Below are 25450 nucleotides of genomic sequence, written 5' to 3'. Positions count from 1 at the left end.
GGCTGGAAAATGCTCCTCATATCTTAATCCCTTAATTCCCGAAATCATCTTCTTGAACACCCTCTGGACTCTCTCTAATGACAACACACGTTTTCTGAGATATGGGTCCCAAATACTCTCAGTGCGACTTGGGTTGTGCCTTATAAAGTACCAGCATTATCTATCTCCTTGTTTATATATTCTACTTCACTTTAAATAAATGACAGCATTTCATTTGCCTTCTTTATCACAGACTCAACCTGTAAACTAACCTTCTGGGAGTCTTGCCCGAGGACTCATCTTTCCTTCTGTACTCCTGTTTGAACCTTCTCCCCAATCGGATAATAGTTCACTATTCACAAACACGAGGAAATCTGCAGATGCTGGAAATTCAAGCAACACACACAAAATGCTGGTGGAACGCAGCAGGTCAGGCAGCATCTATAGGGAGAAGCGCTGTCCACGTTTCAGGACTGACGAAGGGTCTCGGCCCGAAGCGTCGACAGCGCTTCTCCCTGTAGATGCTGCCTGACCTGCTGCGTCCCACCAGCATTTTGCGTGTGTTGACTGATTTAAAAGAAACCAGCTCATTTTCTGTGTGGGTCTCAATTGTGTGTCGGGATGGGAAGTGAATCGAAACTATAACTCTGAGAACTCTGTGACCTGGGGCTGGAGGGAAAGGGATCGGGGAAGATATGGTGGGGAAATCTAAATACGTATGGAAATGATATAGGGAAATAATGTGGGAAATGCGGCGGTGGGTAGGGCGGTATGTGAATGGCGAGGAACAGTCACCGGTCACATGGGAGACCCTCCAGCGAAACGTGATCGTGTTTTACCGCAGATCGGCAGCATTTGCAGGTTTGTTTCCGTGGCTCCGCCCACCGACTGTGACGCAAAAGGAAGCACATTGCGCATGCTCACAGGCCCGAGCCAGGCAGTGATGTTTTTTTCGTTCTTTGTGGAAGTGGGTCAGCAGCGGGATCGGGATCGGGATCGGGAGGGGGTCCTCGCCCCCTTGGACGGGGGGCCGGAGACGGATTATTCTCTGCGGGGCAACACCAACAATTTCCCTTCAGTGAGTACTGAAGCCGGACCCAAGCGGGGAGGTCTGACGTTGTGTGGTGAGTTAACTTTCCCGAACTCAAACAAGAGAAAATCTGCAGATGCTGGAAATGCGAACAACGCGCACAAAATGCCGGAAGAACTCAGCAGGCCGGGCAGCATCTAGGGGAAGAATACAGTCGACATTACCGGACGAAACCCTTCGGCAGGACTGGAGAATAAAAGGTGGGGGAGGGGAAGGGAGAGAGAAACACAAGGTGATCTGTGAAACCTGAAGGGGGCGGGGATGAACTTTCCAGAACTGGCGGCCTCGCCTCGCTTCCTTCACAGAATCTGCCGGGATCGGTCCGCGTTGTGAGACCTTCACACCGAACCGTCTGAGATGAGCCGCCGCTCAGCCCCTGTTGTTCTGGTCCTATTAGCCGGAGGAAGTAAAAGATGTTTCTATCTTGTTACTGACAAAGAATTGTATAATTTGTGTCCCGTGTGTTATCTGAATTTACTTACCTGTGATGCTGCTACAAGTCAGTGTTTTTCTGTACCTGCACATTCCCGTACTTGTGCACTTCTTAATAAATTCAACAGAACCTGAGAAATCTCAGTGCGATTTGATCAGTGATGATCATTTTGGCAGCTCGGTATGTCGAATGTATGAGACAGTAAGTACACTGTTGAATGCAAAACCCTGAACAGTGTTGATAATCAGAGGGAACTTAGGCTCCAAGTGCATCGCTCCCTGAAAGAGACTGCACAGATTGATCGGGTGGTTCAGAAGGCAAATGGCATGGTTGTCTTTATCAGTTGAAGCATTGAGTTCAAAAGTCGGGAAGTTGCGTTGCAGCTTTATAAAACTAGATAGACCACATCTGGAGTGTTTCATACAGTTCTGGTCGCTCCCATTCTCGGAAGGATGTCGGGGCTTTGGAGTGGGCGCAGAAAAGGTTTACCAGGATATTGCCTGGATTAGAGGGCATGAGCTATAACGGGAGGTTGGACAAAATTGTGTCGTTTTCTCCGGAGCCTTGCCGGCTGGGGTGAGACTGGAAAGTCATTCATAAGATTACCAGAGGATTAGAAGCCATGTCTCAGAAAGGCAGCGTCTTTTATCAAGGAACTCCGGCACCCAGGGCATGTGGTTTTCTCAATGTTACCAGCGGGTAAGGAGGTACAGAAGTCTTCAGGAACAGTTTCTTCCCCTCTGCCATCCGATTGCTAAATGGATATTGAACCCTTGAACACTACCTCACATTTAAAATATATAGTATTTCTGCTTGTTGCACGATTTTTAATTTATTCACAAAAACAAAGAGAACCTACAGCACAATACAAGCCCTTCGGCTCACAAAGTTGTACCAACATGTCCCTAACTTTGGAATTACTATGGTTACCCGTAGCCCTCTATTTTTCTAAGTTAGTATTTCTTTATTTTTCTCCAGGCACCTATTGTGCTGTCTTGTCATAACCATTTCAGCCCTGGGAAAAAGTCTCTGACTATCCACATGATCAATGCCTCTCATCATCTTATACACCTCTATCAGGCCACCTCTCATCCTCTGTTGATCCAAGTAGAAAAGGCCGAGTTCACTCAAACTTTTCTAATAAGGCATGCTCCCCAATCCAGGCAACATCTGTGTAAATCTACTCTGCACCCTTTCTATGGTTTCCACATGCTTCATGTAGTGACGCAACCAGAATTGAGCACAGTGTGGTGTGACCAGAGTCAGATATAGCTGCAACATTACCTCTCGGCTCCTAAATTCAAACCCACGATTGATGAAGGTCAATGCATCATATGCCTTCTTAATCACAGAGTCAACTGGCATAGCAGCTTTGAGTGACCTTTGGACTGGGACCCCAGGATCCCTCTGATCCTCCACACTGCCAAGAGTCTTACCATTAATGTTATGTTCTACCATCATGTTTGACCAAAGAAAATGAATCACTTCACACTTATCCTGGTTGAACTCCATCTGCCACTTTTCAGCCCATTTTGCATCCTATCAATGTCTCACTGAAACCTCTAACAGCCCTCCACACTATCCACAACTCCCCCAACCTTTGTGTCATCAGCAATTTTGCTAACTCATTCGTCCATTTCCTCATCCAGGTCATTTATCAAAATCACAAAGAGTAAGGGTCCCAGATGAACTGTAAATGATTTAGTTGTTTATTTTTATTATTTTATTTTGGTTGTTTTCCTTCTATAATATGTATTGCATTGAACTGCTGCTGCACAGTTTTCAAATTTCATGACACACACTGGTGATAATAAACCTGATTCTGTTTCTGAGTGGACAAACAATCTATTTTTCCTGGGGGTTGAAATGTCTAATATATTTATGGTGAGAGGAGATGTAAGCAGCAAGTTTGTTTCTTTACACAGAATGGTGGGTAGCTGGAGAACTCTGCCTGGGGTGGGAGACCCGACTGGTCACGTAATCCCGTTTGCCCCTCCCATTTAACAGCAGATGGGCAGCACCTGTGCATCTGTTTCCGAGGCCCTGCCCTCCGGATGATGTGACACTCACTTCGTGCATGTTCACTGTCTCCGGCCGGGTGGTGTTTTCTTCTCCGCTCAGTGCTGAAGTGCATCATCTGTGGGATCGAGGGAAGGGTCGTCACCTCCTGGATGGGGGAAGCCAGGGGTTGGGATCACTGTCTGTGGGCTGAAGGTATTGCGTTCCCATCGGTGAGTATTGAGACCGATCCCGAGCGGGGAGATCTGATGTTGGCCATGAGCCCCGAACTGAGGACCAATGACTCATTTATTTTCCAATGATCTGGGCTGATCAAAAATGTGTAGACTACACTTAATCTGCATTGAACAATCCAAACCTGGAGCCCAGGCTGTCTATTTCCACAGAGTTGAAATGGAAGACCTACCGACAGGTAATGTGAGGCTGTTTACTGCAGATCTGCCGTGCCCTTCGCTTTGTGATGCAAGATGACGTGGTGTGTGCTCAGAGTCCCGGGATGGGTCAGGATGCTTCCTCTATGTTGTGTTGTGGAAACTGATGTTGGTCACTGAGTCCCGTTAACTTCCCCCAACTCAGCTCATTTCCTGAGGCTGCTCATATTTGTCCTTGAGCTTTCTGGCTGTTGTGTCTTCTCCTGGACTGGGGTGAGTGAGAAAGGGGAACGTCCCAGGTTTTGGGGATCTTTGATTACACTGCCTGCTTTACTGAGGGACTGGGAAGTCTAGGGGGGTGAATGGTTTCTGTGATGTGCACGTGGACAAGTGGTTAAGCAATCTGAAGGACATGAGTTTGAGCCTCAGGCCAGGCAGTGCGTTGTATCCTTGAGCATGGCACTTAACCACACATTGCTCCTGCACGTTTATAGCCCAGATGGATCAAATCACCTAATCCTGTTCCTGTGTCTTATGTATTACCATGACAGAATGATGGCTCCTTCTTATCCTATTTAGTTTTGTGATGTGTGAGGGACAATAAAAGATTGTTCACTGAGATTATTATATTTGGCTTCAACGTTCAAATTTCAGTGAGTTTTGTTCTTAGTAACATGAAGCAGAAATGTTTGGTTCTCCTTTTCATTGCTAATGTGCTTCATTATCTCTCTGGCTAATGTTAGACCTGCGGTGAGAGGTTTATTGGAAGAAAAACCCCAACTGGAAGCAAACCATGGCTGAAGATGTGGGAATAGCAACAAGTGAACTGGCCCGAGGACTGAGAGCATCAACTGGAGAGAACAACACTGAATCAGCTGACTTGAAGTTCCCACTGAGTCAGTGAGGAGGAAGTTTGGTGAGTCTCATTTACTCAAACACTGGTCCTTTATACATTACATACCTGTACAATAGAAGATGGGAACTAGTTGGAGTGAAACTGAATGTGCCCAGAAGAACCATTTATGCCTCTGACAGGCACAGTTGCAACCACACCAGGTCTGGTAATGTGTTTCCAGCAGCCCAGCCCTTTAAAATCACTCCCATTTTGTGGAAGTCAAATCTGGATAGAGTTGTGGAAATCGGGCAGAATCTGAAGTTGCTGGAGATCTGCACTAAAAACTGAAAATGTTTCAAATCATCCTGACAAAATGTTATTAATCTGAATTGTAAAGATTGTTCCCCTCCCCACAGCTGTTCCTTACATGCTGAGCAGTTTGGTAATTCCAATTTCTTTTATTACATTCATTCTGGATTAGTTTCTGTTTCCTGAAATGTACCTGTTTTACCGTGGGAGTGGAAATGGCTCACTCTGTGATAGTAGAACAGTAAAGTAACCACAACTTTTCCCTGCAAATTACTCTGGTACCAATTAGTTTGTTATTCCTAGAAATGTGTTCAGTACAGTTGTTGTGAACAAGGTTTACAAGAATAATCTCAGGAATGTTCGGATTTATGTATGAGGAGCATTTGATGGTTCTGGACCTGTGCTCAATGGAATTCATCGGGACGGTGGGGGTGGTGGGGGTTGTATGGTTAAGTAAACCTACCAAATGCTGAAAAGCCTGGATACAGTAGACACGGAGAGGATGTTTCCATTAGACTGTGATCTGACAGTGCAGTCTCAGAATAAAGAATCTTCCCTTCAAAACAGAGAGGGAAAAAAAAATTGGCCAGAAGATGTCTGATCTGTGGAATTTGTTGCCACAGAGGTTGGTTGAAGCTGCCATTTGGGTATACATATGACAGAGATTAACATATTGATGATTGCTGAGTAGCTCAGGGTTACAGGAGGAAGGCAGGAATGTGGTGTTGGAATGAAAGTCAGCCATGGTTAAATGGTGGAGCAGACCAGTTGGACCAAATCACATAATTCTGTTCCTGACTGAATGACGGCTCCTCCTTATCCCATATTGGTTTGTGATGTGTGAGTGAAAATAAAAAATGTTTACTGAAATCATTATATCAGCCTTCAACGTTTTGTTCTTAGTAACATTAAGCAGAAATATTTGGTTCTCCTTTTTATTGTTATTGTGCTTCATTATCACTCTGGTTAAAGTTAGACCTGCAGTGAGAGGTTTGTTGGAAGAAAAACCCCAAATGGAAGCAAACCACGACTGAAGACGGGAACAGCAATAAGTGAACCAGCCTGAGGACTGAGATCATAAACTGGAGAGAACAACTGCCTCAGGAGAATCGGAGATTCCATTGATTCAGTCAGGAGAAAGTTTGGTGAGTCTCATTTACTCAAACACTGGTCCTTTAGACATTACATACCTGTAAAAGGGAAGGTGGGTTATAGTTGGAGTGAGACTGAATGTGCCCAGAACAACCAGTTATGCCTCTGTCAGACCCAGTTGCAATCACTCCATGTCTGGTAATGAGCTTCCGGTTTCCAGCCCTTTAAAACCACTCCCATTCTGTGGAAGTCGAAGCTGGAGAGAGTCACTCAGAGACCGTACGGTACAAACTCTTTATTCCACGTACCTGGGGCTTACTCAGTTAGTCGCTCAAACAGGAACAGTCAATGACTGTCCCCACCCAATCTACTAACTGACTAACAATTCCCCTTACACCGCGGATATATCCATCCAGATACCCCCACACAAGACAGGCTGGAGCCAAAGGTATTTACTACATGAGCCGCCCCATAGATAAATTACCAAACAGTCATAAAGGCTTCCAGACACAGAACAGACTGAAGCTGTCCTATCTCTTCTCATGAGTGCACATGGAGATAAGCATCTTGAAACTCCAGCTAGCTACGCTCAAAAAGAAACACGGCTCAGCACATCGGTTGATCATCAGCAGTTTCTTTCAGAAAAACAGGCTGCTATTGTTTAACAAAGTGTTAACCATTTTACAGACTTTATCATTCCCTCCTTTTGATCATTACAATATCAACAAAGCACTAACTTTTTATAGAGAAAGCAACTGATGACAGCATTGGCTTATCAGTGGGTAAAGACAGTGTACAACAGTAATTACAACAAAGATATGTACAACTATTAGGCTATAATGCAGTATCATACCCCACATATTACCAAACAGGCCTTCACAGATCACCATTTCGATCCTTCAGTGAACCCGTGTAAATCCTGCCTTACATTCTTGATGCTGTCAATCTCCTTTGTGGTGTGCTTGGAGAGGGATGTAATGGTAGTAGATTCATCAGGGATATAGGTTCAACATTCTGTGTCAATAATAGCACAGGTTCCCCCTTTCTCAGCTCGGATAAAATCTAAAGCCATATGATTCTGTAGGACTGTTTGCCAGATTGCAATCATTTCAGTGGATATTTCTGTTACGTGGGCCTGTGTTTCTGTCAGGGCCCCTGCAGTATCGTGGCCAGCTCCTCAAGTGCTGTATCCAAATTGATTATCTCTGATGAATTCCTGGCTACTCCATAGGAGAGAAAAGTAATCATCCAAAATCAATCAGTCTCAGTTGTTCCTCTCGGCTGCTGGTCACCTGCAAGTATGGCCAGGATGCATGTTTCCCAGTATTGGAAGTTCCGTTTGATGGAGGCCTGAGACACCATTCCTCAAAACACTGACAGCCACAGTCATCTCTGACTGGACCACAGGTCCTCATCTCACTTCCCCGTATGTTATTTGAGAAAACCCAGGCTGAGAGTTCCTCACTCTGGTTGAGCGAGATTACTGACATTGGAACCATAGTTTTACCATGCTGTGGAATTTCAGCACAAACCCAGCAGACACCTAGTTCTACCTGTTTTGCATAAGTATAACAGAAAGACGGAAATGTGTTAACATGGGGGCCCCCAGATGCTGGGGTGAGCCCTCTCAAAGACATAAACATGAACACCACTAACAACCAATACATTTTCCATTAGTCCAAGAGAGACCTTCTACTCAGTTCCTTCAGTAACATGTTTGGCACCTAATGATGTATCCTCCGAGATTTCTCGCCCCTTCAGTTTCACAGCCGTGGGAGTGGTCGGTAACACCTGATATGGTCCTCTCCACCGAGGTCCAAGATTCCGTTAATCCCAGTTCTTCATCAGGAAAAAAAATCCCAGGTTCCATCATGGGATAGTCACTCCTCTCTGCGGAGTAGTTCTCTTCCTTGTAAGCCTGTCGTACCTGTGAATGTATGCTTGGAACATTTTGGTTAGTTGGCATATATATTTTCCCATGTCTTCCCCTCAGGTATGAATATCCAATTTTGCTGGTAGACTTTCTGGGAGCAATGGTACACAAGGTCTTAGTCCCCAGGGTGTCTTCATGGGCCGTCCATAAATGATTTCAGCTGGTGACAACCATGTTTTCCCCTGTGGGGTAACCTTCATGTGGAACTGGGTAACGGTAGACCCTTCAACCAAGTGAGTCCAGTCTCCACTGTTAGTTTGGCCAATTTACTCTTCAGAGTGCCATTGGCTCTCTCCACTCTGCCAGCGGCCCGTGTGTGGTGCACACAGTGGAATTGTTGCTGGATAGCTAGTTCGTTATGTATGCCTTTGTTTACTTTCATCACGAAGTGTGGGTCATTGTCAGAGCTCAGCATCTCTGGCAGGCCATACCGGGGAATTATTTCCCGTAATAATACCTTCACAACAGTCATAACAGTATTATTGGTAGTTGGAACAGCTTCAACCCATCAACTAAACACATCTATAATATCTAAGCAGTATCTATAGCAATGTACTCTATGTAATTCAATAAAATCAACTTGTAGACACAAAAAGGTCCACCTGTCAAGGGACTCGTACCCAGTGTGCAGGGTACAGGTTACCAACCATTCCCTCCTTTCCCAGGTGTGTATAATTACATATATAATTGACCAATATTGGTAAAAACTGTGTAGGAACACAAACCTGTCCCACTAGGTGATCCAAAAACCTAGGTTGGAGTCTTTCTGGCACCCCATCTGGGACCACAGTTCTCACTCCTCCTCAGAGGCGTCACCCTGAGAAGAACGAAACATGAGGTATCTGTAGAGCAGTGAGTAAGTTGTTTACAAAGGTGACATTACTAATGGGGTGGCCAGAGGAAGTCAGGAATCCCCATGTTCCCAGAGAGCCCCGTAGTCATGTACAATTCCAAATGCATAACAGAGTCTGTGAAAATGTTCCCACTTTACTCTGTTGCTGGGATACAGGCATGAGTCAGAGCAAACAGCTCAGCCTTCTGGGCGGAGACAGTTGCTTCAAAAGAGGCCTGCTCAATTACTTCACTGTCTGTCACTATCGCATAGTCAGAATATATTATCCTGCTGGATCCACAAAAGAGCTTCCATCCTCATAAAACTTTGCCTCGGGATTGAGGGGATATTGCTAAATGGATGGGAGAGTCTGTCCTTCTTTCATGGTGATCCTGACAGGGGGGCAGTTGGTGCAACAGACTTCCTGGCCTGAAATTGCACAGAGATGGGGTACAGCATCTTGGGATTGGTCACTATTAAAAGGTTGTCTTACCAGATATCCCATCTTCACCTCAGACTCCTTCCCGTATTGGACTAGACCCACGGCCAAGTCTTGCCAGTCTCCTTCGGTGCTGGAGGCTTGCTTCGTTAGGGTGTAGGCCAGGAACCCTGGGCTCTTTGGCTTGAACTCAGAGCAAATCCTAATGGTGGTATGGGGAACTACCAGTTCTGTCTGTCGCCAAAGGAAATCTGGAAATTCGGCCAGTAATGCAATACCGTCTCTTCCTGTAACCTCTCTAATCACCGTGACTAGGAACTTATGTCCCTCGGGGGGTGCATAATATTGGCTTTCCTCAGTGACGCACCCCGTAGGGTCAAAGCACAGAGTCACACGAGGGTTGGCTGCTGGCAGAAGGAGTGGGTTCCAAATTAAGTGCTTGGGGGTCGGAAACTGGGGAAGCTGTCGGTTGTTCTCCTGACAAGGGTGACAGCATTGTCTGTGCAAAGAATCTCGACTTCCAACGGACAGAGCAAGTCTCTCCCTGCTAGATTACACCCCCCGTCTGGTGGTGACTGTAAATGAAACCTCACACTGGCTCCCCTGGAATTCCAGCTGCAGTGGCTGGGTACGTGAATAGGTACGTTCCGTGCCTTCGAACCCAGACAGAGTGATTGTAGCATCTGATAGCTGGAATCCCTTTTCCGATACTATTTCCTGATCGAGAGTGGTTGTGGTTGCCCTCATATCAATTATAAACGGAACTGGAGTTCCAGCAACTTGCAATATTAAATTGGGCTCTTCCTGAGGGTTGGCACTCATGGTTGGAAGCATCTTCTTGTCAGTTTCTAAATGGGTTGTTGTCCCCACCTGTCCCTTGGTAGGTTTTTGCTCCCATTTCTGTTCCTCAGATATAGCCCGTTCGCATCCTTCCCGCTGAGCATATTCACCTTTAATATTAGTTCCCTTCGGGGTTGATCGGGATTCGAAAGTTGGGTCCTAATGATATGTCAAAGCTCGTTGCATTAGATTTTGGTCATTGTCAGGCCTATCCATATTATTTGTTTTAATCATGTTGGCTAACTTAGTTGGTAAGCATTGGAGCAGTAGGGCATTGAACAGGGGGGACAGATTCCCATCATTAAAGTCTTGGTCTCCTGCGAAGTGATTGTAGCAGGCCACAAATCACTCTCAATAGTCTGGTCCCGATTCCCAGGCTTAGGTTTGCATTCAGGTACTTTAGTGATGTTCACAGGTTGCTGGAGAGCCCTTTACAAAGCTTGAATGATCTGGTCCAGCTTTTCATTCTCATTATGTTTTCCAGCCTGTAACTCCTGATAGGTTTGGTATCTCAATTCTGCTTTCCATTTTCGCCCCTCATCACCTGAGCAAATCATGCAGGAGAGACTGAATAAATCTTACGGAGTCGCATTAAACATTTGTATAGTACTGTGGAGACACTGAGCAAACTGTGCTGTTTTTTCTTTTCTATCTGGGGCCTGATTCATGATCATTATCATTTCTTGAGGCTTCCAGGGAGCATACACAGGAATCGCTGAGGGCTGTCCCTCCTCCTAATCCTAGGGGGAACATTTGCTAATGCTGTTCAGGAGGGTTTAAGCTAATGTGGCAGGGGGATAGGAACAAGTGCAGAGAGACAGAGGGGTGCAAAATGAGAGCAGAAGCAAAAAGTAGTAAGGTGAAAAGTAAAAGTGGCAGGCAGTCAATTCCAGGGCAAAAATCAAAAAGGGCCATTTTTCAACATAATTGGTTAAGGGCTAAAAGTGTTGTAAAAACAAGCCTGAAGGCTTTGTGTGTCAATGCAAGGAGCATTCGTAACAAGGTGGATGAATTGAATGTGTAGATAGTTATTAATGAATATGATATAGTTGGAATCACAGAGACATGGCTCCAGGGTGACCAAGGATAGGAGCTCATCCAGGGATATTCAATATTCAGGAGGGATAGACAGGAAAGAAAAGGAGGTGGGGTAGCGTTGCTGGTTAGAGAAGAGATTAACGCAATAGAGAGGAAAGACATTAGCCTGGAGGATGTGCCGTCGATATGGGGAGAGCTGTGTAACACTAAGGGGCATAAAATGCTGGTGGGATTTGTGTACAGGCCACCTAACAGTAGTAGTGAGGTTGGGGATGGCATTAAACCGGAAATTAGAAATGCGTGCAAAAAAGGAACAGCAGTTATAATGGGTGACTTCAATCTACATATAGATTGGGTGAACCAAATTGGTAAGGGTGCTGAGGAAGAGGATTTCTTAGAATGTGTGCGGGATGGTTTTCTGAACCAACATGTCGAGGAACCAACTATAGAGCAGGCCATTCTAGACTGGGTATTGAGCAATGAGAAAGGGTTAATTAGCAATCTTGTCATGCGAGGCCCCTTGGATAAGAGTGACCATAATATGGTGGAATTCTTCATTAAGATGGAGAGTGACATAGTTAATTCAGAACCAAATGTTCTGAACTTAAAGAAGGGCAACTTTGAATATATGAGACGTAAATTAGCTAAGACAGACTGGCAAATGATATTTAAAGGGTTGATGGTGGATAGAAACATAGAAAATAGGTGCAGGAGTAGGCCATTCGGACCATCGATCCTGCACCGCCATTCAGTATGATCATGACTGATCATCCAACTGAGAACCTTGTACCTGCTTTCTCTCCATACCCCCGATCCCTTTAGCCACAAGGGCCATATCTAACTCCCTCTTAAATTTAGCCAATGAAATGGCCTCAACTGTTTCCTGTGATAGAGAATTCCACAGATTCTCCACTCTCTATGTGAAGAGGTTTTTCCTCATCTCGGTCCTAAAAGTCTTCCACTTTATCCTTAAAATGTGACCCCTCTTTCTGGACTCCCCCCAACATCGGAAACAATCTTCCTGCATCTAGCCTGTCCAATCCCTTTAGAATTTTAGACGTTTCAATAAGATCCCCCCTCAAGCTTCTAAATTCCAGTCATTCTTCATATGAAATTCCTGCCATCCCAGGAATCAATCTGGTGAACCATCTTTGTACTCCCTCTATGGCAAGAATGTCTTTCCTCAGGTTAGGGGACCAAAACTGCACACAATACTCTAGGTGCCGTCTCACCAAGGCCTTGTACAACTGCAGTAGAACCTCCCTGCTCCTGTACTCAAATCCTTTTGTGATGAATGCCAGCATACCTTTCGCCTTTTTCACCGCCTGTTGTACCTGCAGGCCTCCCTTCAATGACTGGTGTACAATGACACCCAGATCTCATTGCACCTCCCCTTTTCCTAATCGGCCACCGTTCAGATAATAATCTGTTTTCCTGTTCTTGCAACCAAAATGGATAACCTCATATTTATCCACATTAAATAGCATCTGCCATGAATTTGCCCACTGACCTAACCTATACAAGTCACCCTACATCCTCTTAGCATCCTCCTCAAAGCTAACATCGCCGCCCAGCTTCGTGTCGTCCGCAAACTTGGAGATGCTGCATTTAATTCCCTCATCTAAATCATTAATATATATTGTAAACAACTGGAGTCCCAACACTGAGCCTTGCAGTACCCCACTAGTCACTGCCTGCCATTCTGAAAAGGTCCCGTTTACTCACACTCTTTGCTTCTTGTCTGCCAAACAATTCTCTATCAGCATCAATACCATACCCCCAATACCGTTTGCTTTAAGTTTACGCACTAATCTCCTGTGTGGGACCTTGTCAAAAGCCTTTTGGAAATCTAAATATACCACATCTACTGGCTCTCCCCTATCCACTCTACTAGTTACATCTTCAAAAAATTCTATAAGATTCAGCAGACCTGACTTTCCTTTCACAAATCCATGCTGACTTTGTCTGATGATTTCACCTCTTTCCAAATGTGCTGTTATCACATCTTTGATAACTGACTCCAGCATTTTCCCCACCACCAACATCAGACTAACCGGTCTGTAATTCCCCGGTTTTTATCTCCCTCCTGTTTTAAAAAGTGGCGTTACATTAGCCACCCTCCAGTCCTCAGGAACTAATCCAGAATCTAAGGAGTTTTGAAAAATTATCAGTAATGCATCCACTATTTTTTGGTCTACTCTGGGGTGCAGACCATCTGGCCCTGGGAATTTATCTGCCTTTAATCCTTTCAATTTACCTAATACCACTTCCCTACTAACATGTATTTCCCTCAGTTCCTCCATCTCACTAGAACCTCGGTCCCTTACTATTTCCAGAGGATTATTTATGTCCTCCTTAGTGAAGACAGAACCAAAGTAGTTATTCAATTGTTCTGCCATGTCTTTGTTCCCTATGATCAATTCATCTGTTTCTGACTGGAAAGGTCATAACATTTGTCTTGAGCAATCTTTCTTTTTTCACATATCTGTAAAAACTTTTAGAGTCAGTTTTTATGTTCCCTGCCAGCTTTCTCTCATAATCCTTTTTCCCTTTCCTAATTAAGCCCTTTGTCCTCCTCTACTGGTCTCTGAATTTCTCCCGGTCCTCAGGTGTGCCGCTTTTTTTTCTAATTTATATGTTTCTTCTTTGGACTTGATACTATCCCTAATTTCCCTTGTCAGCCACAGGTGCACTACCTTCCCTGGTTTATTCTTTTGCCAAACTGGGATGAACAATTGTTGTGGTTCATCCATGTGATGTTTAAATGCTTGCCAATGTATATCCACCGTCAATCCTTTAAGTATCATTTGCCAGTCTGTCTTAGCTAATTCACGTCTCATACCTTCAAAGTTACCCTTCTTTAAGTTTAGAACCATTGTTTCTGAATTAAATATGTCACTCTTCATCTTAATGAAGAATTCCACCATATTATGGTCACTCTTACCCAAGGGGCCTCGCACGACAAGATTGCTAATGAACCCTTCCTCATTGCTCAATACCCAATGTCGAATGGCCTGCTCTCTAGTTGGTTCCTGTGCAATGGGAAGCAATTAAAGATTGCATGGATGAACTACAACAAGTATTCATCCCAGTTTGGCAAAAGAATAAACCAGGGAAGGTAGTGCACCCGTGGCTGACAGGGGAAATTAGGGATAGTATCAAGTACAAAGAAGAAACATACAAATTAGCCAGAAAAAGCGGCGCACCTGAGGACTGGAAGAAATTCAGAGTCTAGCAGAGGAGGACAAAGGGATTAATTAGGAAAGGGAAAAAAAGATTATGAGAGAAAGCTGGCAGGGAACATAAAAACTGACTGTAAATGATTTATAGATAAGTGAAAAGAAAAAGATTGGTTAAGACAAATGTAAGTCCCTTACAGTTCGAAACAGGTGAATTGATCATAGGGAACAAGGACATGGCAGACCAATTGAATAACTACTTTAATTCTGTCTTCACTAAGGAGGACATAAATAATCTTCCGGAAATAGTAGAGGACCAAGGGTCTAGTGAGATGGAGGAACTGAGGGAAATACATGTTAGTAGGGAAGTGTTAGATAAATTGAAGGGATTAAGGGCAGATAAATTCCCATGGCAAGATGGTCTGCATCCCAGAGTGCTTCAGAAAGTAGCCCAAGAAATAGTGGATGCATTAGTGATAATTTTTCAAAACTCCTTAGATTCTGGATTAGTTCCTGAGGATTGGAGGGTGGGTAATGTGACCTCACTTTTTTAAAAAATGAGGGAGAGAGAAACCGGGGAATTATAGACCAGTTAGCCTGACATTGGAGGTGGGGAAAATGTTAGAGTTGGTTCTGAAATATGTGACAACAGCACATTTGGAAAGAGGTGAAATAATAGGACAACATCAGCATGGATTTGTGAAAGGAAAATCATGTCTGGCGAATCTTAAAGAATTTTTTGAGGCTGTAACTAGTAGAATGGATAGGGGAGAACAAGTGGATGTGGTATATTTGGATTGTCGAAAGGCTTTTGACAAGGTCCCACACAGGAGATTAGTGTGCAATCTTAAAGCACACGGTATTGGGGGAATGGTATTGATGTGGATAGAGAATTGGTTGGCAAACAGGAAGCAAAGAGTGGGAGTAAATGGGACCTTTTCAGATCGGCACGCAGTCACCAGTGGGGTACTGCAAGGCTCTGTGCTGGGACCCACGTTGTTTACAATAATGATTTACACGATGGAATTAAATGCAGCATCTCCAAGTTTGCGGATAACACGAAGCTGGGCGGCAGTGTTAGCTGTGAGGATGCTGAGAGGATGCAGGGATACTTGGCTAGGTTAGGTGAGTAGGCAAATTCATGGCAGATGCAATTTAATGTGGATAAATGTAAGGTTATTCACTTTGGTTGCAAGAACAGGAAAACAGATTATTATCTGAATGGCCAATTAGGAAAAGGGGAGGTGCAACGAGACCTGGGTGTCATTGTACACCAGTCATTGAAAGTGGGCATGCAGGTACAGCAGGCGGTGAAAAAGGCAAATGGTTTGTGGCATTCGTAGCAAGAGGATTTGAGTACCGGAGCAGGGAGGTTCTACTGCTGTTGTACAAGGCCAATCTGAGGAAACACATTCTTGCCATAGAGGGAGTACAAAGAAGTTCCACCAGATTGATTCCTGGGATGGCAGGACTTTCAAATGAAGAAAGACTGGATCGACTAGGCTTATACTCGCTGGAATTTAAAAGATTGTTGGAGGATCTTATTGAAACATATATAATTCTAAAGGGATTGGACAGGCCAGATGCAAGAACATTGTTTCCGATGTTCAGTTCAGAATGGGGGGCGGGGGGGTGGTCACAGTTTAAGGATAAAGAGGAAGCCTTTTAGGACCAAGATGAGGAAAAACTTCTTCACACACAGGGTGGTGAATCTGTGGAATTCTCTGCCACAGGAAACAGTTGAGGCCAGATCATTGGCTATATTTAAGAGGGAGTTAGATATGGCCCTTGTGGCTAAAGGGATCAGGGGTATGGAGAGAAAGCAGGTACAGGGTTCTGAGTTGGATGATGCATGATCATTCTGAATGACAGTGCAGGCTTGAAGGGACTAATGGCCTACCCCTGCACCTATGTTCTATGTTTCTATGTGTGGAAAATTAAAATCTCCCACAATCACAACCTTGTGCTTACTACAAATATCTGCTATCTCCTTACAAATTTGCTCCTCCAATTCTCGCTCCCAATTAGGTGGTTTATAATACGCCCCTTTAAGTGTTACTATACTTTCCCCATTCCTCAATTCCACCCAAATAGGCTCCCTAAATGAGCCCTGTAATCTATCCTGTCAAAGCACCGCTGCAATATTTTCTCAGACAAGCATTGCAATACCTCCCCCCTTGCCCTTCTGAAACAACAAAATCCAGGAATATTTAGTTGCCAATCACACCCCTCCTGCAACCATATTTCACTAATAGATACAACATCATATTTCCAGTTATCAATCCATACTCTAAGCTCATCCACCTTTCTTACAATGCTCCTAGCATTAAAATAGATGCATTCAAGGAACTTTCCACCTCTTCCTCTCTGTTTATCCCTAACGGTGCAAACAACTTTATTATCTCTTTTTTTACCTTTCCCCTATATCTTCGATCTGAGCGCTTCTACATCAGGGAGGATGTTCAAGTCATCTCTGTGTTAAATGTTTCGCCATCACAGTGACTGAAGGCAGTTGCAGGTTCATGACGGACGGTTACTGTCAGATTCTGCAGTTCTTGTGGCTGCTCATCGCACCCAGGACTGAACCCTGGTCAGTGAGCCTTGGAGGAGTCGGTTCTGCTGATGTTAGTCTTAATCTAGATTGGTGTTTAATATTGTGGATCTGTGAAAGATAAATCAGTTCTGTATCAAATCCCGTGTCTCAGGTACTTACTGTCTCTACCACACTCACAATGTACACTAGAAAGGCCACTTAGCCCATCTGGTTCCTGCCCATGTTTCTGTACCATATCAGTATATCAAAATCTCTCCCTGCCGTTCCCCTCTCACTCTCCCTGAGATGACATGTTGCAACTAGTCACCACTCCGTGGGATAGGAGATTTCCCGTGAATTTCATGGAAACATATAAATGCACAACTCATTACAGATGCTTTGTCCCACATTGCTGTTCTGACCATGTATCTTACTCTAGAAACTGCTTAGAATTACCCTGCCACATAGTCACCTATTTTCCTAAGCACCATGTACCTATCTGAGAGTCTCTTAAAAGACCCTATTGTATCCGCCTCTACCACCGTCGCTGGCGGTGCATTCCACACACACACCACTCTTTGCTTAAAAAACTTAGCTCTGACATCTCATCTGTACCTACTTCCAAGCAGCTTAAACCTATTCCCCCTCATGTTAGCTGTTTCAGCCCTGGGAAAAAGCCTCTGGCTAACCATACGGCCAATGTCTCTCATCATCTTATACACCTGCATGATTTTGTCCAGGGTGAATAAGATGATGAGCACATTGTGGTTTTGACATTCTCTCTCTCTCTCTCTCTCTCTCTCTCTCTCTCTCTCTCTCTCTCTCTCTCTCTCTCTCCTTGTGTCTGACGTCACAGTCCTGCCTCACTCAGGCACTTAAAGCGACACTCACAGTAAGCGAACCTGCGGTCTCGTAACATAATGTGCATCTAAAGTCTGACAGCAGAGTAGTGAGTAAATCTTCGATGGTGTAGAGTCAAAAACCAAAAAGTTGCTCCAGAGAGAGATTGGGTCTAGAGTTTACGAGGAGGAGGAGGAATCAGATCAGCAGGATGTGACTACAAAAGAAAGGTCAGAAACATTTAGAAACTGGTTGACTGAAAAAATGGTGGTTAATTTCGGGCAGCAAATGTGGAGAGGAATAAAAAGACAATGTTTAGGCCGAGCCCCTTCAGCATGCCTGGACTGTGTACTCCGCTGCTTAGTTGTTCTCTGAAATGCAGAGTTCCTCCAGGGTTTTGTGTGTGTGCATCTCTGTATTTCCAGCAACAGCAGAATCTCCTGTGTTTTATAACAGCATTGTACTTTGGCACTAGATACACGTTGATATTGAGTATATTGTTTATGGGAGCCACTTTCTGCGTTAGAACAGCTGCAGATTTTTTCTACACACACTATAAAAAAAATGAGGTATGGACATTGAACCGGTGCTTGCAGAAATGGTTAATGGCACAATGATGTCTCAGAGGGCCATGCGCTAAGAATTTTGCCGGCTGATGAAATACGCAGGCGTCAGGCTGAGGCCGTCCCTGAGTATCACGTATGCGCGCAGTACACAGAAGGCCTTGAAAATGTCGGGTACAGATAAGAGCGATTCTCTGTGTTTTTATCTTAAACACTGACTTCAGGACAATTCCTGTGAAATCCGGATACCGTTGCCATCAATCCCGGGACAGTCCTGCTCTCGTCCCTGTCTCTCAGCCACATGATCCATACACGGGCCCTGGGGAGCTTCCGGCTGCTGAGTGAATGGGAACCGATGGATCTCTCAGATAGAGCTGAGCTCCAGCTATAATAAAGGCAAGGATTAGCAACTCAGAGAAAGGGAATAAAATCTTTTACATCACCAGTTGAGAAAATCACCTTTGTTCTATCTCCAATCACTAACAAGTTAAAATCTGCAGATGCTGGAAATCCAAGCAACGCTCACAAAATGCTGGAGGAATTCAGCATTAGTACTCTTTTCCATAGATGCTGCTTGGCCTGCTGAGTTCCTCCAGTATTTTGTGTCTGTTGCTTGTTCTACCTCCTCTTGTTCTGGACTTTTCCACCCGTGAGAACATGTTTTGTCCCATTCTCTCTGGGTATGTAATGATATCAAACACCTTTGTCATGGGCAGCAAGTAGCTTTCACATCCCAAATGTGCCAGATTCCAATGAGACAGACTCCTGCACTTCCCTTCGTATTCATTGGCATTGCCATCACTGAGTTCACCACTGTCAGTCGTTGGGGGAGGCTTCAGGGGAATACAGAAACTGGTGATACTTGTGTGTATTCTGGTGTTGCCAAAGTTGCTGGAGAATTTGCAATTGGGAAGAAGTGGAGTGATATTTTGGAAATCTGACTTTTTAAAGTGTAACTTAGCAAGCAAACCACATATGGACAATATGCAAAAAATTTTGATGAGAAAATCCTACATTACCCATTACAGGCCAGCTACATAGGTTGTGTGTGTGTGCAGATGAACTGGATCGAACCCAGAGGAGATCAATGTTCCTATTGACAGTGATTTGCCAGCTGTTAAAATGAATACCTCTCTATAAAAATTCACTGTGCACATGTTGTCAATGGGTAAAAAAAAATAACACATTGCACGATTTATGTACACTCTGGTTATTACAAGTTAGAGGGGGTATTGGAGGAAAGATGGGGAGACTTGTAGTGTCCCTGATGCCCTCCCTTACAAGATGCACATCCAGATGCAGTTTGTAACCCTGCACTTGAAGGAGTTGCAACTTGAAATGCATATGGGAATTGATGATCATTCCAGATACCAGCACTCTGCCCAGTCAGGAGATGATTTATCTTCCAACTTGAGTTTAACCTCACTGTAACAGTGTGATACGAAATCAAACCTTGGCAACTCAAGTAATCTCATCTGAAATGTTGTCCTAAACCCATTGATGGATTTTGTAAATCTTTTACAGGATAAAAAACGAGAAGGAATTTGTCTCCAGGAATCTCAAACACGACACGCCAGTTTTGCTGTCTCTGTCTAGATATTTAAGAAGTGGAGCAAGGTATTCAATCAACCATCCTTCCTGCTCAGACTGTGGGGAGGGATTCACTTGGTCATTTGAACATCTAGCAAGCCCGTCATCTTACAGAGGAGAAAGGCCTTTCACCTGCTCAGACAGTGGGAATGGATTCACTCGGTTATCACAATTGAAGGTATATCAGCAAGTTCACAATGGGCAAGGCCATTCACCTGTTCTGTGTGTGAGAAAGGATTCTGTCGGGCAACCCACCTATGGACACACCAGTCAGATCACACAGTGCAGAGACTGGTCATCTGCTGAATTTCGGTGAAGGGATTCTCTCGGTCATCTGACCTAATGACACACCAGCGTGTTCACACGAGGGGGCGGCCATTCACCTGCACAGTCTGTGGGAAGGGATTCACTGCATCATCCAACCTACAGAGACATCAGCAAGTTCACACTGGGGAGAAGCCATTCACCTGCTCAGTCTGTGGGAAGAGATTCACTCAGTCATCCAACCTACAGAGTCATCAGCAAGTTCACACTGGGGAGAAGCCATTCACCTGCCCAGACTGTGGGTAGAGTTTCACTTGGTCATCCAAACTACACCACACCAGTCAGTTCATACTGGGGAGAAGCCATACACCTGCTCAGTCTGTGGGAAGGGATTCACTCAGTCATCCCACCTACAGAATCATCAGCGAGTTCACGCTGGGGAAAAGCCATTCACCTGCTTAGACTGTGGGATAGGATTCACTCAGTCATCACAACTACTGGCACACCAGTCAGTTCACAGTGGGGACTTGCCATTATAATGAATCCCTGGGTTTCCTTTGCTGTGGACTCTCATTTTAAGAGAGAGACATTAAGAAGATGAATCAGTCTGACTTGCAGCCTGTTTACATCGCTCGCGCTTGTTTAGCTTTAACCGAGGACACAGACACTCAGAGTCAAATGGAGACGAAGGAGGAAAAATGGAAGGATTGAAACCAGGGAACTAGTGACCAAGGGTCACTGTTTAAAAGTTTCCTATGCCCACAAGGGTGGGTTAATTATCGATTCATGTACATCGAATGTGTGGAAGTCACATTGTTTGATCCATAGGAGTGGATCTGATTTGGGATATCCTGTGGAGACCACTTATGTGTTAACACTTGAATGGCTGTGGTGTGGCATTTCACTTGAAAACATACCCCTTGTTACAAGTCACTTTCGGTGATAATCAGTATGTGGATTTGGAATGATGACGGATAAATTCTACAATGACTGTTCTTTCGTTTTACCACCATGGAACCTGAGGAATGTACATATTTACATATCTACATATATCTACATATTATCTACATAATATCGACATTTTTGCCTTCTCTTGCCATTTACCCTGGATTACAAATCTCTCTCTCTCTTATCGCCTATTCTGTAGTTGAACTGAACTTTCATACTTTACCATCTCAAGACTCCGAGCCTTGTTTCCCCCGAGCTCAATAGTTTGGGAGTTATATTTACACACATTTATAAACGTAACACTATTAACTTCTGTTTATCTTGTTTAAGTTGCAATATTACAAGTAGATTCTAATAAAGACAGATTTAACATCAAAACCAGACTCCAGGTGTAGTCTATTGCTGCTGGCTTGGTTCTAAAGCATTATGGTTCATAACAAATTTGGGGCCTGCGTCTGGGATATGAACAAATTTGGTGGCTATTGATCGATGAATTATCAGTTTGATTGGGGAAATCCCTTTTGATTTTTTTGTGTGTGAAAATCAGCAGCAATGGACATTTATAAATTTCTGGAAGCGCCAACCCCTGAGGCATTACGAAAAGCCAAAAAAAATGAATTGCTGACTGCTGCTAATGGGCTGAATCTTAAACAGGTAAGGGGGTGTGAAGGACCAAGGCAACCATAAAATTGGGAGAGGAGGTAAAGGTAAAACAATAGGGGTTTTATTATAAAATATAGGCATCCACCCCCTTTTTCAGAGACTGGGATCCCTGTTTCTACCAGTAATGATGTTGGGCATTTCAATGTGTTCACTTCTGTCCTCGATTTCCTAAATGAAAGGGTTATCACTTTTGATCTTTCTTCATATGATGACCCAACCATTTCAGGGATGAGTCTGTTGAAACTTCATTGCACACTCTATAACAAATACTCTCTAACCACTTGGTTAATCATCTGTGCAAAAAATGTTCACCTTCAGCAGCCCCGTGTTGCCCCAAACACTCACCTCCTACCCCCGTCATTGGCCCACTTGCAGGTCAACCGTCTGCTGGTGTTTCCCCCCCCTCCCCCCCAATGTGAATCCCTCTGTTCGCCACCACTGTGGGCTCAGATATTTCCACAGATTTCCACCGGGACAAACATATTGCCCGCCCCCTCTCACACTATCTTTTTCCATTCAATAAAATCCCTCCTCTCCCTCCCCAGGGAACTGGCATCATACCGATGGGCCGAGTGGTCTCCTCCTACCTCTCGGCGACACATCAGACTCCGGCCGCAGCAGATGCTTCACAAACACCCCAACTTCCCTTGGAGGGAAATGGAAATAAATCAAAAAACGGACATTTACTCCGGTGTGATGTGGAGTTTGAGGCCGGAGGGGAGGCTAACTCAGCGGGGGTAACACCCTCTGGACTTGTCCACCTCTGCGACTGGTGGTAACAAGTGATTGACATCGCTTTGCACCAGAGGGAATAGCGCAGCCCCCGAATCCTCTGTTGACAGCTGTGGGGGAGGGCTGGTCACGTGACTATTAGCCCAGCTATTAAACTGATAAAGCCCGAGCTCACCAGCGCATGGATGACGTAAGACACTGTGCACGTAAGGGCAGATCCCGGTGTGTGAAGCCCATGCGTGACGTCAGCCACGAGGGGGGTCTGTGTGACATCACCTGTGGGGAAGCGCTCATATTAAAATGCACCTCAATGTGCGTTTCTTATGATTTCAGAGGGACAAGAACATTAATCACGGGTTTCATTACTGAATCCAGTGTTGTGAGATGTTAAAGTTCCCTGTTATGTGTCCGGCTCGGCCATGTTGTTTGGGGGCTATTGATCGATTAATTATCTATTTGATTGGGCATATCCCTTTTGATTTATTTGTGTGTGGAAATCAGCAGCAGTGAATATTGATAAATTTCTGTAGGTTGGATGACTGAGTGAATCCCTTCCCACGTACTTCCTCATCCAGGTCATCCACTCTTGGTCTTCCTGGAATCATTCTTTGACACTTCTCCAGACCCACTCCAATACGAACACATCTTTTGCTCAGATAATAAGTCGAAAGTACAGGTCGGAATCTGCTCACAATCCACCAACAGTGATCTGCCCAATGCATTATAAGGCTATAGTATCGCATCCTTGCTCTTATATTGCTAACATTGCAGTTGTCATCCTTAATCAACTCAATCTACAAGCAAATCTTTAGGGCCTCTTGCTCAAGGACTTACAAGCACTTATGCACCTCTAATTTTTTCAAGCTTCTCCCATTTATTTTTTTTCTACGCCCAATTACTTCTACCAAATGTACATGACTTGCATACACTGTATTTCAACTGCTACTTTGCTGGCATTCTCCAGACCTATCGAAGTCCTTCTGCAGACTCCCGCTTTGCTCTGAACTACCTGCCCCGTACCTATCTTTGTATCAACAGCAATGTTCGTCGCCAAGGTATCAATGCCGTCATCCATAACATTCAGATTTAACATGAAACGATGCGGTCTCAATACTGACCCCTACACAACAGCATTTGTTACCGACAGCAAAACAGAATTGCCCACATTATTCTGACTCTTTCTCTCTTGTCAGTACAAGTTTCTTCCCTGTAATTCCATGAGCTGTGATCCTGTTAAGCAGCCTCACGTGCAGCACCTTAGAAACATCGAAAACCTGCGGCACGTTACAGGCCCTTTGGCTCACAAAGCGATGCCGAACATGCTCTAGAAATGCCAAGGGTTACCTACAGTTCTCTGTTTTTCTAAGCTCCGTGTACCTATCCAGGAGTCTCTTAAAAGACCCTATCATGTCCGCCTCCACCACCATTGCCGGCAGCCCATTCCAACCACTCACCACTCTCTATGTAAAAAAAACATACCCCTGACATCTCCTCCGTACCAACTTCCAAGCATCTTCAAACTATGCCCTCTCGTGCTAGCACTTTCAGCCCTGGGAAAAAGCCTCTAACTATCCACACGATCAATGTCTCTCATTTTCATGGACACCTTTATCAGGACACCTCTTATCCTCCATCACTCCAAGGAGAAAAGACTGAGTTCACTCAACCTATCCCTATCCAAACAACATCCTCGTAAATCTCCTCAGCACCCTTTCTATGGCTTCCACATCCTTCCTGTAGTTTGGCGACCAGGACTGAGCACAGTACTCCAAGTGGGGTCTGACCAAAGTCCTATATAGCTGCAACATTACATCTCGGCTTTTAAACTCAAGCCTGCGGATGATTAAGGCCAACGCACAGTATGGCTTCTTAACCACAGAGTCAACCTACTTAGCAGCTTTGAGTGTCCTGTGGACTCCGTCCCCAAGATCCCTCTGTTCCTCCACACTGCCAAGAGGCTTACCATTAATACTATATGCTATCATATTTGACCGAAGCAAATGAACCACATCACACTTCTTTGGGTTGAAGTCCATTTGCCGCTTCTCAGCCCAGGTTTGCAGAATATCAATATCCCCCTGCAACCTAACCCAACCTTTGTGTCATCAGCAAATTTACTAACCCGTACCTCCACTTCCTCATCCAGGTCATTTATTAAAGTCACGAAGGGTAGGGGTCCCAGAACCGATCCCTGAGGCAGACCACTGGTCACCGACCTCCATGTAGAATATGACCAGTCTACAACCACTCTTTGTCTTCTGTGAGCAAGCCAGTTCTGGATGCACAAAGCAATGTGCCCTTGGATCCCATGCCTCCTTACTTTCTCAATAAGCCTTGCATGGGGTACCTTGTTGAAGATCATCTGAAAATCCAAGCAAACAACATACACTGCCTCTGCTTTATCTATCTTTCCTGTTATTTCTGCAAAGTATTCCAAGAGATTTGTCAGTCAAGGTTTCCTTGAAAAAATCCGGCTGACTTTGGCCTACTTCATCATGTTTCACCAATTACAGTACCCAAAAAACACACTCTTAGTACACTCTAACATCTTCCTGACCACTAAGGTCAGACTGTCCAATAATAATAACTGTCCAACAATAATAACTGTCCAATAATTTTCCTCTTAAATTGTGGAGTGACAATTGCAAATTTCTGGTCCACCAGAACCGTTCCAAAATCTAGTGATTTGTGATAGATCATTACTCATCACTTGAAGAGAAAACTAAGGGGGAACTTCTTCATTCAGAGGCGGGGAGAGTGTGGACCGAGCTGCTGAGCAAGTGGCAGGGACGATTGTAATCTTTAAGAGAAGTTTGCTTAGGTCACTGGATGAGAAGCATATGGAGGGCGATGGTCCAGGTGGAAGTTGTTGGAACTCGGAAGATTAATGCTTTAGCACGGACTAGACTGGCCGAATGGCATTTTCCT

At 44.5% G+C, this 25450-nt stretch overlaps 1 protein-coding gene and 2 long non-coding RNA genes across 4 annotated transcripts in view; 2 read left to right on the top strand and 1 right to left on the bottom strand.

Moving 5' to 3' along the window:
- The window catches only part of LOC132387728 (NACHT, LRR and PYD domains-containing protein 3-like), a 331928-nt gene that overhangs the window by 12352 nt on the left and 294126 nt on the right, over positions 1–25450 (top strand). The window lies entirely within an intron of this gene.
- On the top strand, positions 955–21508 carry LOC132387724 (uncharacterized). Of its 2 annotated transcripts, none has more exons than XR_009510002.1 (4): positions 955–1103; positions 4636–4808; positions 6009–6181; positions 19850–21508. It is a non-coding gene; the product is annotated as an uncharacterized LOC132387724 (long non-coding RNA). The 2 variants fall into 2 exon arrangements; XR_009510001.1 differs by having other exon boundaries at positions 963–1269.
- Positions 6122–10246, bottom strand: LOC132387725 (uncharacterized). The gene is made up of 3 exons (XR_009510003.1): positions 9387–10246; positions 8787–8878; positions 6122–6226 (listed from the first exon to the last, which is right to left on the bottom strand). It is a non-coding gene; the product is annotated as an uncharacterized LOC132387725 (long non-coding RNA).

This window comes from Hypanus sabinus, unplaced genomic scaffold (genome assembly GCF_030144855.1).
Source record: "Hypanus sabinus isolate sHypSab1 unplaced genomic scaffold, sHypSab1.hap1 scaffold_214, whole genome shotgun sequence".
NCBI lineage: Eukaryota > Metazoa > Chordata > Chondrichthyes > Myliobatiformes > Dasyatidae > Hypanus > Hypanus sabinus.
This window is presented reverse-complemented; position numbering and strand designations above follow the sequence as displayed.